Below are 13,191 nucleotides of genomic sequence, written 5' to 3'. Positions count from 1 at the left end.
ATCTCTTTTAGTTGGGAATCCAAAACTATATCATGAAGATGGGATCAAGCAACACAAGAAGGCTGAGCAGGGAATCCATGTTCTCTGCTTCTCATTCTACCTTCATGGGGCACAACATCCTCAGGGTTTTTTTTATTGTCACAGTGAGGAAGGCACCACGGTCAAGGAAAGGGAAGTAATAGGCAAGGATGGCATTATCTCTACAGTACTCTTGGACTATCCCACATGACAAAACATTACCTTACATTCCCTGGCAGTTTCAAATGTATTTATGCAAATTAATGCATAAAACAGGTCATAGAATTACAATCCTAAAACATATCTCTATACAACCTTTAAATCCACAGTAGTTTATATAGATTCTAATTTTAATTAAAATTTCAAGGAATATCATAACATATAAATAGAATATTACATAATATTTTGCTTGTAATTTTAACATGAATGGCTCAACTTTAGAAAAAGCACAGCATGGTAGCAATGCTGGTTTTGGGGATTTGAGTCATCAATACAACCATCACTTTGAATTTATGACTGATTCATTAATATTCATTTTATCTAAATGAACAAGCATATGGTCATATCACTACATTTTCTAATGTACCTATAGCTAATGCATTTACATATTGAATGGCAATTATAGTCATATTTTTTATTACTTTTGTCAATTACTATTAAGACATTATATTGATTTTTAAGTAATATGAATAAGTGCTTAATAATCTTTGTGAATTCCATTAGAACTCTAAGGGGGACTTTATATCACAAAGTTACTAAAGAAGGACATCAGACCTGTTAGAATTAAGAATCACAGTTCTTTTATATATGAAGCAAGTATGGAAAAATAAAGGGCAAAAACAAGTATCCCCATCATCGGGGACTGAATTCAAGTCAGAATACTGAATAGAAATCAAAGCCAAGAGACCAAATATCATTCTGACTGAGCTGGAGTCAGGTCACAGAAGTGGTTTCAAGGGACTGGCCAGTTAATTCAATTAGCAATAATCGTGCCTCGGATAAACCTCATTGGCTACGATACTGCCACCAAGGATGGTATTTATAAGAATGGGTAGAGATCAGAGTAAGGATGAAAACAGGCAAGGTCTGAAGGAACTACTAGCTGAGTGGGAGAGAGGGTGCCCCTTGTCATGAGTGAGGGCCACGGAAGGCAAGAATGCTGTTGGGAAAAAGACCAGTAGCATTAGAACCTTGTCTGTCTTAAGTTCCTGATCCGGCCTTTTCATGATGGGAGCCTCAGTAATACAAAATGAGACTTCAAAATGGAGCAAGTAAGACCAGCTAAGAAAGTATTTTTCAAAACAGGGCTGGAAGGGGGAGCCTGGGTGGCTCAGTGGGTTGAGTGTCTGCCTTTGGCTCAGATCAGGATCTCGGGGTCCTGAGATCAAGCCCCCAGTGGCACTCCCTGCTTGGTGGGGAGTCTGTCTCCCCCCACCTGCAACTTGTGCGCACACACACTCTCTCTCTCATAAATAAACCTTTAATAAATGAATAAAAAGTAAAACAGGGCTGGGAGGCCATAAGAGAAAAATTCATGAGAGTTCTCCTCAGAGGAACCACAAAATTTTGCCAGATGTAAGCCCTCAGTGTGGACTTCACTCCTTCCTCACCTTGACACCTGAATCACTTCATTTTTCACTTCAAAAGGAGCCAACCTCTGATAAGTTCCACTCCTTCATTTGCATTTGAACCCAACTAATACAGTTAACCCTGTGTCAATCCCTGTTTCACACAGAAGACCTGAATGAGAAAGGCACTCATGACTTCCATCTTCATAACTCCTCCCACCCCCTCACTGTACCCCCTCTGAAACAAGAGTCAGGTTTCTACATAAATCCATGTTTCCTAAATTGCAACTCTAATTGCCCCCCTCAATGCTGGATTGCTTCAACTGTCTGTGAGTTCCTTCTCGGTCGACAGTATCAAGACTGCTCTGGCAGCTCCCATTTATTTCACCTCATGTTGTCTCCTGTGCTTGGTTTGCATGAGATCTTCCTACTTGGTTTTCTCTCTGAATGTCCCACCCCTTCAGGGCCTTCCTTTAGTCTTTTTATTCTCACCTGGATGTGCAATTCCTGACATGCTTTTATCCCAGCTTCCTGCATCTACCTGTGTCGACCTGATGGACTGCTCTCTCTGAACTGTGTTTCTGAGTATGGGAGATCTGTGAAAGCCAGAATTTCCATGTGTTTACTGAACTCCCACCTGACTCTGATTTTCATTTCAAACACTGTCAAATATTCCTGACCCAGTTCTTCATTCTTTATTGCTATTCTAGATTCAGTGCTGTCACACGTGGAGGGAGGTGAAAATAGGCCTTTTGAAAGATGATTCACTCTTTCTGGTTGTTTAGATAGTTTGTGGAGGCTGCTTTAACACAAACAACTAGAACAATGAAAACCTGAGTATGGTAGAAGGACCCACCGGGACCCCAACCCCCTGGCTGAACACAAAGGGGCCCATTAAGTGACGTACTTCAAAATATCCATAAGCCCTAGGTGACCCATGGCTTACTTACACCCAGACACAGGTACCAATAAGAGAAAATTCCACACATTTCCATACCTCCTCACCTTTCCCCCTTAACTCTAACCCCACACCACTACCTCCTGGCAGACAGTCTCTCTATTGCTATCCTGCCGGCCACTTCCTTGCTGTGTATTCAATAAACTTCTATCTCCTTTGCTCTGCCTCAGGTGAATTCTTTCACCACATGCGCCACAAGCTGCCACCCAACCAGGTTGCCCCCCATTTGGTGGCCCCTCATTCCAATCAGGAGACCCCACCCCACACACACGCCTTTTAGCTGATGGCTGTCCTAGTGCAACAAATGGGAGATGTCACTTTTAAGCCCTGTAACAATATGCAGAGCCCATGGAAAATTCTTACCAGTAGAGACGATCGAAGTGTCCAGCGTCATTTCACATAAAAGTCAGAATAGGACAAGGATTGGAAAACTTTTCTTTAAAGGACTAAATAGTAAATATTTTAAGCTTTGGGGCCAGATAATGTTTGTCACAACTACTCAATATTGCCACTGTAGTGCAAAAGGAGCCCTAGACAAGGCATAAACAAATGAATATGGCTTTCGCCCAATATCTACCTATCTATTAGATATAGATAGGTGTTTTTGTTTGTTTTTCGTTTTGAGTTGGTTTTGTTTTTTGTCTTTGTTTTTCATGAAAACAGGAGGTAGGTTGCATTTGGCCCTCGGGGCTAGTTGGCCAACTCTGGACCATTACACTGGTACCTCTAAATGGCTCAGAATTAATGTGAACTTAAATGTGCTTTATCATCTTGCCTTCTGCTTAGTCTGTCCCTAAGATGTTTCCAATGGTAAACTACCACTTTACTGACAAGTTAAATTGAAACAACTCCAGCTGACATGAGATAGTTTGCAATAAATGTTTATTGTATAAGGTATGTATGTAAAAATTGTTAAGTCTTGCCAAAATTCTGCACATGGTAATGATTGTAAGGACCTATTTAGAAACTGTCCCTGCTCCCCTTCCCCCAGGGGATTTACTTGGAGACAAGTCCAGGAAACCAGCTTCAGGTAACAAAGCCCAGATACAAGGGTAGGTCAGGCCAGGTGGAGACATGGATCAGTGGGGGGATGCATAGTGTCTCCCTGGTTACCAAGGAGTAACCACCACCTTTGGGAGCCTTTTGGGCACCAATCCCAAACAAGGTGTAATAGGCTGGTTCAAATGTCTACTAGGGTAAATTGTAACTCAATTGGTCACCTAGCATCACTGTGGAGTTTCCTGTGTGTGTTACAATCTCATTGGCCACCTGTGAGTGGCCAGGCCCGACCGTAAGGCCTTTGCCCTTAAAAGCTAGACTGTGAAACAGAAGGGTCACCCTCTCTTGTAAGAGGTGCAGCCCGAACGTTCGGTTAGATTCTTGATGCTTGGCATGAAATAAAGCTTTGCTTGACCTTCGCTTTGTATCAGTGTCGCTCCTTTAATTATGAACCTGTTATTGGGGCATAACAATGATGAATGATAACACTTTAAAAAAAATTGGGAGGAAGTTGTTATTAACTGCTATAAGGAGACATCCTATCCTTTTTTCTTGTCCCTTATTGTTAACAACTTAAAATGTTTCTCAGTAAATTTTTCAACCACAGTGTCTTTTTCCAAACAATGTGAGTTAGTTTAATAAACATCAGTGTCCCACACAATAAAGGAATAAAAAATATCAAAAACACAGAGTAAAAAAAAAAACAATACTGGAAGGATATTTACCTAACCACAAGTATTACCATTATCTATTCTTGACCAGGCCAAGAAATATTTATGTGTGTTGTGTGTAGGTATGTGTGTATGTTTCTTAATACAAATGGCTCCCTAAGTCTTTTAACATTTGTCAAAATTTTCCACACAGCAGACTGAAATTATTGTCACCAAAATTGAAATTAGATCCTGGAAAATACTTATATTGAATTTAATTCCCACTTAACAATCTTTGGATGACTTCTAATTTAGAACTTTTTCCTGGATTATCTTAGGTTAATATTTAAGAAATTTAAAATCAGACATAAAAAGAAGGCATTTGTGACATTGATGACAACATGAATGTAACTTGAGGGCATTATGCTAAGTGAAATAAGTCAGACAGAGAGAGACAAATAGTTATGATCTCATTTACATGTGTAATCTACAGAAAGCAAACTCACAGAAACAAAGATCAGATTTGTGTTTGCCGGAGGTGGGGGTAGAGGGTGAAGGATATGGATAAAGGTAATCAAAAGGTACAAACTTCCAGTTATAAGATAAATAAATCCTGGGGATGTAATGTACAACAGGGTGATTATGATTAATGATATTTCATACTTGCAAGTTGCTAAGAAAGTAGATCTTAAAAGTCATCATCACAAGATAAAATAGAATTTATTTTAAAGATTTTATTTATTTGAGAGAGAAAGTATGTAAGAGGGCAAAAGAGAGAGACAGAGAGTTGTGGGGAGGGGCAGTGGGAGAGGGAGAAGCAGATGCCCCACTGAGCAGGGAGCCCACTGTGGGACCTGACTTCAGGACCCTAGGACTATGAGCTGAGCCAAAGGCACATGCTTAACCAACTGAGCTACCCAGGTGACCCATGAATTTGTCATTTTTGAGGTGGTGGATATTAACTAAACCTATTGTGGTGATCCTTTCACAAAACATATAGATATACCTTAAACTTTTACAATGCTACATATCACATATCTCAACAAAACTAGAAAAAATAAAATCAAAGAAAAAATTAAAAAAATATATTTTCAGGCTTTTAAATATGTTTAGGAGACAGAGCTCTGGGAGAAAGACTATCCAGAACCAAAATTTTAAATAAGGGGTTAGTCAAGTTTCTAATAATATGTTCTGAAGTATCTTCCCATTTAAATCCCCAGAGACACAAACTGTCATTTTTCAGGAACAAAAAGAAATTTTCCATCTTACTCTTTCCTGTATGTTATCTCTATCAACTTGTTATTTCATTCATTCATCCATCTAACAAATATTTAATGAGGGTTTTCTACAAGCAATGCCTGTTTATATGAAGGTAAACATATATGACTCTTGATGTTAAGGAGTTTCCAGGCTGATAAAAGAGCCAGAGTCAACAAGTAAATGCAGAATTATTGTTATTTAAAATACAACCAGTTGTTTGTGCAAATCTAACAGGATTCTGAGTAGTACAGCACAAGGTGCATGTCTGCAGGGGAGAACTTACTTCTTTCATTATATGTACATTCTTGTGTCCAAAGGTGTCATTCACATAGAATCCAGGGGGGTCAGAATTCCTGGATCTGGCAATGAAATGTCCCAGGTAGGGTAACAGAGAATAACAGCATCACAGGGCATAAGGAGAAAAGGAAAAAGTATACAAACAGAAATGCACTGTACATATGGTAGTCATGAGATCTTCCTGGGAAGTTGACATGTAAGATAATCTGAAGAGGAAAAGAGTAGCTATACTACAGCAGAGAAAGAATTTTCCAGGGCAAAAGTAAAATAAAACCCAAGGCTATGTGTTGGAAAGGACAGTGGTTTTCTTCAGGGGAAAATAAAAAATGATCAACGTGATTGGAGTTAACCTGTGACACATCATGATGTAATGACTCCGCAGTAGCTTAAAGTCACTGTAAGACTTTTGCAATTAATTCTTAGGGTAAAGGGAAGCAACTACAGAAAGAATAATATGGTCGCAAATGTACCGAAATGTTTTCAGAAGTTCTGGATGCTGCATATTGAGTCAAACAAAAGTACTAAGAAGACCATTAAGGAAACTATATCAATGAACTAGGACAGTGGTAGTAGATATGAAGAGAAACAGATCTGGGATATATTTTAGAGGAAGAATTAATAGGAATTTGTGTTCATTTATGCAACACATACTTATTGATTACATGACACCCAATTAGGTCCTAATGAGGGAAGACAGAATGGCTATAACTAAAAACTTCCAAAACTATAATGCTGAATATTTGCACCTAAACTGGAACTTGCATTGTCATTCAGATAAACTTACTTATTAAAAAAAAAAAAATGAGGAGATGTTAGAGTCATAGCAGAAATAAAATCCTCTTTTAGTTCAGAACTGCCTTAAACCAGAATGAAGAGCTGCCTGAGTGAATTTAAACTATTGGTTTTAATAATATTCTCATTTAAAAAAAAAATTCTCATTTACTTATTGTTTCCCAAATACTCTAGGGCAGAACACACTTGATTAAAATAGCTTTACCAGTTAAACTACACATTTCCTAATCTTATATGCCAACTGAATGTTGTTACATATTAAGTAGGCAATGTTTAGAACGACAAATACAAAGCCACTGCTTTGCATTCTGACATCCTATGACAGATAATAGTAATTAATAACAGTTAAAATGACCATTTTCTCAATATCATATAATCTATCCCAAGTGGCAGTAATTTTGTATAACATTATGGCTTATTATAAAGCCAAATATTATAGTAAATATTAGTATACATGTAATTTATGTTCAGTCTTGAACTTTTTCCCCTAAGTTTAGTATATAAGTTTAATATTTGTTTAATTTTAGACCTTGAATACATCTATTTAGAAGTGATTTATGTTTTTATTTTTAAATGGAAATTCTTTTCTAAGGGATATGGGTAGGTAGCCCCTGCTTTCAAGCTCCTTTTAGAGAATAAGCCTTATTTCCTGTTAATGTAAGTTGGTTGTACACTCATAAGGAAAAATATACATTATCTTTCAGATTTTTGTGTTAGTTTACCATGGAAATATTACTGTAATAATATTTTTTGTGTTTTAAAGATGATAGTGTTAGAATCTCATAGAAATGATACCAGCATTGAGATTTTAAAATCTAATGTAGTGTAACAATCACATACCACCACTAAAGTATTATCAAGTTCTAGGTGTCTAAGTATTTATTTATTTATTTATTTTGAGAGAAAAACCAGATATTTCCATCATGTGGAGCCTTCACCCTCAAGGCCATAACTGAGACATAAGTAGTCTTTTATCAATTAGGTCTAGGTCTTAAATTTAAACTAACCCCCCTGAAATTTCTTGAAAGAAAGAATTACAGGAAACTCAGGTATTAGCTATAATGCATTTTTTAAAGAAAAAAACAGGAAACTTAGAAATAAACATCTGACAGCTTCATCCTATTATATGCTCATTAAAATCTCATATGTATCCATTTTTTTTTAATTTTTATTTCCAGCATAACAGTATTCATTATTTTTGCACCACACCCCGTGCTCCATGCAATCCGTGCCCTCTATAATACCCACCACCTGGTACCCCAACCTCCCACCCCCCGTCCCTTCAAAACCCTCAGATTGTTTTTCAGAGTCCATAGTCTCTCATGGTTCACCTCCCCTTCCAATTTCCCCCAACTCCCTTCTCCACTCTAAGTCCATTTTTTAAAAAGATTTTTATTTATTTATTTGATAGAGATCACAAGTAGTCAGAGAGGCAGGCATAGAGAGGAGGAAGCAAGTTCCCTGCTGAGCAGAGAGCCTGACACAGGGCTCTATCCCAGGACACTGGGATCCTGACCTGAGCCCAAGGCAGGGGCTTTAACCCACTGAGCCACCCAGGCACCCCATATATGTGTCCATTTTTAATTTTTATTTATTTTTTAAGTCTTATTTATTTTAGAGAGTGAAAAAGAGCACAAGTAAAAGAGGTGAAGGAGGAGGAAGAGAGAATCCCAAACAGACTCCACACTCCAAAGCCTGATGCGTAGCTCGATCTCATGACCCTGAGGTCATGACCCTGACATCATGACCTGAGACAAAACCAAGAGTTGGAGGCTTATCCAACTATACCACCCAGGTGTCCCTTATATATGCCCATTTTTTAAAGTAAATCCTACAAAGAGGACATCAATAAAAGAATGATTTTTTTTTGTGGGAATTAAGTGGAAATCCAGAGTATGGCTAAATATTTGATTAACTGTTGTTAAGAAAAGATTCTTATGTAATTATTTCTTCAGAGCGCCTCATGCCTCCTGGCATGAATTCCTCCATTCATTTTTGAGCCTCTTTTGCTAATTTGTCTGATATAACTCCCTTATGCACCATATATTCCTTTCTCTTCAAAGTTCTTTAGCCAGTACTCAAACCACACCTCCTTCTTTGAGTCACAGGACAGAACGTCAATTTTGGCATAAAGACTTCAGGCAAAACAAAAACAAAAATGAAAACAAAACACAGCTGCTACCTTTACATTCTAGGTTGCTCGTGGAATACCAAAATTCAAGTGAAGACATCACCTTAACTGTAACAGTTATTTTTTTTAAAAGATTTTATTTATTTATTTATTTGACAGAGATCACAAGTAGGCAGAGAGGCAGGCAGAGAGAGAGAGAGAGGAGGAAGCACGCTCTTCGCAGAGCAGACAGCTTGATGCGGGGCTCGATCCCAGGACCCTGGGATCATGACCTGAGCTGAAGGCAGAGGCTTCAACCCACTGAGCCACCCAGGCGCCCCACTGTAACAGTTATTTAACATGATTTTGGTTCTAGCGATGAAATGGAGAAGTAGGAAAAGAATTCCACAGTGTATAGGGAAACAGTGAAAATAAAAGCAAAACCAAAACATTTCTTATTCATAAACATCCTTTTTCAACATATTTTTCTTTTTCTCGACTCTATAGAAAAAGTATAGGATAATCCTAACCTCTGACCTCCTGATTGGTCAGGAATTAGCCTTTCATACATATGCAGAAAGAAATGTCCTCTGCTGAATTCACCTAAGGAGATGAGCTTTGTAAAAAAAAAGAAGGCAAATTCACAGACCTATTTCTTTCCACACATGGCAGCATAAGAACTTTACTACTAGAGTAACTAGTAACTCTAGCAGTTAAAGATCTTTAAAGGCAGAAAATGTTTCTTTCATCTTATTTGCCAATGTCATCACCTGGTTAGTATATAGCCAGTGTAGTAAATATAACACAGATATTTGTTGAATAAATGTCAATTTAATCATTCATTCATCTAAAATGTGTGTACTGCCGGTCATAAACAGATAAGGTCACTACATTCATACATACTGGGCCTTTCTGTTCTAATTTATAGACAACTATCCAAGAACTCTTTTATGTGATTTTTGAGACTTCCAGGAAAAAAAGTAAGGCATTACTGTGGCACATAATTTTGTAATACCACAACTAGGGATACCAAAGTCTTTTAGCTCAAGGGCAGAGCTAGCTTGCAACACACAACTAAGAAACAGAAATGGAGAATATTCCTTTGCTCACTATGGTTGGGAAATATGTTTATGGGCAATACAGTATTTTATAAAGTTTTGGGCAATAAACAAGTTTTTGGGCAAAACCACCCTGCTATGCATATCTAACAAGAAACAATGGTTCCCAAACTTAGCTATAAGTCATAATCAACCAGGGAGCTTAATACATAAACATTACCAAATTTCCAAATATCTCAGGCTAGGTCCTTGGAAACTGAGTTTTTGTTTGTTAGTTGTTTTTTTTTTTTTTTTTTTTTTTTTTTTTAACATTTCTCAGATGGTAAAAGGAGTAGCAACTGTGAAGCATGCATATATCTCAGGTATAAAAAAGCAATCACAGGGGCGCCTGGGTGGCTCAGTGGGTTAAAGCCTCTGCCTTCGGCTCCGGTCGTGATCCCGGGGTACTGGGATTGAGCCCCGCATCAGGCTCTCTGCTCCGCAGGGAGCCTGCTTCCTCCCCTCTCTCTCTCTCTCTCTGCCTGCCTCTCTGCCTACTTGTGATTTCTCTCTCTCTGTCAAATAAACAAAATCTTAAAAAAAAAAGCAATCACACATAAAATGATATTTGATATCTGAGTTATAGATTTAATTTATCATTGATTTTATAATTCATTCATATGTCTATCTGTCTTTAATTCAATATCTGTATTATTTAGCATACAGCATCTCAACAAAACTAGAAAATATCTATTATTTAGCATATAGCATGTCTTGTAGCTCAAGATATTTTTTTCCTAAATGACTGAATTAATTGCAAAGATTCTAATACAGAATGGCTTTTATTCCTTTCACCTTTCCTCTAGTTTATAAGATAGTTTCTTTAGAAAAAAATATTTCTTCACTGTGCATCAATTTAACAACTATTATTAAGAGAGTGAGAAGAGAGAGCAAGGAAAGATTTGCACACATACACAAGAAGTAAAGACAGATTCACAACTGGAGAACCATGTAGAATGATTCAGGTTCTGGAGATGAGGGAATCGTTTTAATTGAAACAACTCTCCCACAGATAACACTTCTAAATCCTGGGGAACATTTAAAAACAACTACGCAATGGCACACAAAAGTAACCAAAAAGAGGAGGAAACTGGAAGGGAATGGACTTTTGAAAGAGGATCACTTTGAATGAAATGCGTCTGTGTAACACTCTCACTGTTGGCAACACTACCCAATATGTGAGGTGCCAGAACTCAAGCTGATAGTTGCAGTGGTTTGGATTTAAAAGTTAGGGGACAGAAATGGTAGAAACCAGATAAGCCTGAAACTGTAGAAGAAATACATGAAACAAGGAAGCACCAAAAAGGAAAATCTACAAATAAACATCCTTCAAATGATTCGCTGATAAGTAGGCATGCACAGGTAAGATTATAAGGATACGAGAAGGAGTCAATAATTAGAAGACTGAAAGAAAAGAGTAGAGATTGCTGCCCACCTCAGGGATTTAAGAGTTTGGATGATGACATTAGCAGGACTTTAAAAATATTAGAATTTCCAATGAAATGCAAAAACAAACAAAAAAACTGAAACTTAGGAGTAAACTCTAGTAAAGCATTAGGAGTAAAGTAAAAAATAATACATTCATCTTAAAAATAATAGTAAAAATAAAATAGACCCACCCTAACAAAACATAAAACCAAATTATGAATGGTTCAGAATGACATGTTAGAAATTTAACTGCCTAAAATAACTAAACTTAATAGTCATCAGAGGAAGACAAATAAAGGCAGAGTCTCCAATGTCCCATTATTTATTTACAGTGCACAGAAAATAATACCAGCTGTGTGAAAAATTAGGAGAATGTGACTCACAATCAAGAGAAAATCTATTCAGTAGAAACACATGTACTGACAATCTAGATGTTAGAATTATTAGACAAATACTTTAAAATAACTGATAAATATATTTTGAAATTCTATTGGGAAAAATAAATAGAAGTGGAGGTTTTCAGAAAACATTTGAAAACTAAAAAACTATATGGAAATCTTAGAAATGAAAAAATGTACAGTCTGAAACACAGCAGATTAGACATGATAGAAGAGAGTACTAGTGATGTGGAAGACAGGTAAATATTAGTCAACAGAGGGAGAAGTAAATAAAAATTAATTGTTGATAACTGAAATAATTTAATATCAGGATATTAGGAGATACCAGGAGAAATTAGTGTAAAGTTTCTGAAGAAATTTGGCAATAAAAACTCCAAATTTGATGAAAAAGAGGAACCTATATATCTAAGAAGCTCAGGATATGCAAATACAAAATAAATTCTACCTAGGCATAACATAGTCAAACTTCAGAAAACATAATCTTTTCAAGTGACCATGGGATACTTACAAAGGTAGGCCATTTTCTTTATCATAAAATATTAAACAATGCTCAATTTTTAAGGCTTGAGGTCATACAAAGTGTCTTCTCTAGTCATACCTAATATAAATTAGAACTAAATAACCAAACTGTATCTAGAAAATACCAATGTATTTGGAAAATTAAATTAAGCAATTGTATATTATCTATGGTTTAAAAAGTAAATTATAAGAGAAATAGAAAATTAATTTTAAACAAGTGATAATGAAAGCACAACATAACATTTGTGAAGTGCAAATAAAACAGAGCAACTACTACTACTACTTCCCTCTACTGTTTAGAGGGAATTTAGGAATTTATATAGGATAATATATTTATAATAGGAGGAAATATTCAAAAATTTATTATCTGATATACTTCCATCTTAAGATGCTAAAAAATAAGATTTGCAAATTAAATGGAAAATAGATAGAAGGAAAGAATGAAAAAAAGAGTAGAAATCAGTGGGCTGGAGTACAAACAATAGAACAAATCAATAGGGTCAAAAGTTTGCTTTTTTTTTTTTTAAGATTTTATTTTTATTTATTTGACAGAGAGAGAGAGTACACAACACAAAGCAGGGGGAGTGGCAGGCAGAGGAAGAAGCAAGCTCCCAGCTAAACAGGGAGTCTGATGTGGGACTTGATCCCAGGACTCTGGGATTGTGACTTGAGCCAAAGACAGATACTTAACCGACTGAGCCACCCAGGTGCCCCAAAAGTTTGCTCTTTAAAGAATGACACAAGTGATAAACTGTAACTATAATTAAGAAATAGTAAAAGAAGTGAGAAAGTGAGAAGAAACACATTACTAAAGTCAATAGTGTTTGTAAAGATATTACTACATACATTAGAAAGATAAGAAAGCATCATGAGCAGTTTTATGACAATAGCTTGACAAATGAGATATTTGAAAAACACAGCTTTCAAATATAACATAAGAAGAAATTTAAAACATCTAAGTAGCTGTGTATTTATTAGATCAAATTTGTAATAGAAGCTATATGATAGAGAAGATAAAGATTCCCTTAGGTAGGACAAGAAAATTACTGAGTGTTAAAAAAGAGAAATTATCACTGGAACTTACCAATGTTAAAATC

The 13,191-nt window shown here is 36.4% G+C and overlaps 1 non-coding gene across 1 annotated transcript; it reads right to left on the bottom strand.

The window, feature by feature from the left end:
* Positions 1–909: 909 nt before the first annotated feature.
* On the bottom strand, positions 910–1,052 carry LOC116600391. Its single transcript, XR_004289611.1, has one exon. It is a non-coding gene; the product is annotated as a U4 spliceosomal RNA (small nuclear RNA).
* Positions 1,053–13,191: the final 12,139 nt, after the last annotated feature.

This window comes from Mustela erminea, chromosome 9, assembly GCF_009829155.1.
Source record: "Mustela erminea isolate mMusErm1 chromosome 9, mMusErm1.Pri, whole genome shotgun sequence".
Taxonomy (NCBI): domain Eukaryota; kingdom Metazoa; phylum Chordata; class Mammalia; order Carnivora; family Mustelidae; genus Mustela; species Mustela erminea.
This window is presented reverse-complemented; position numbering and strand designations above follow the sequence as displayed.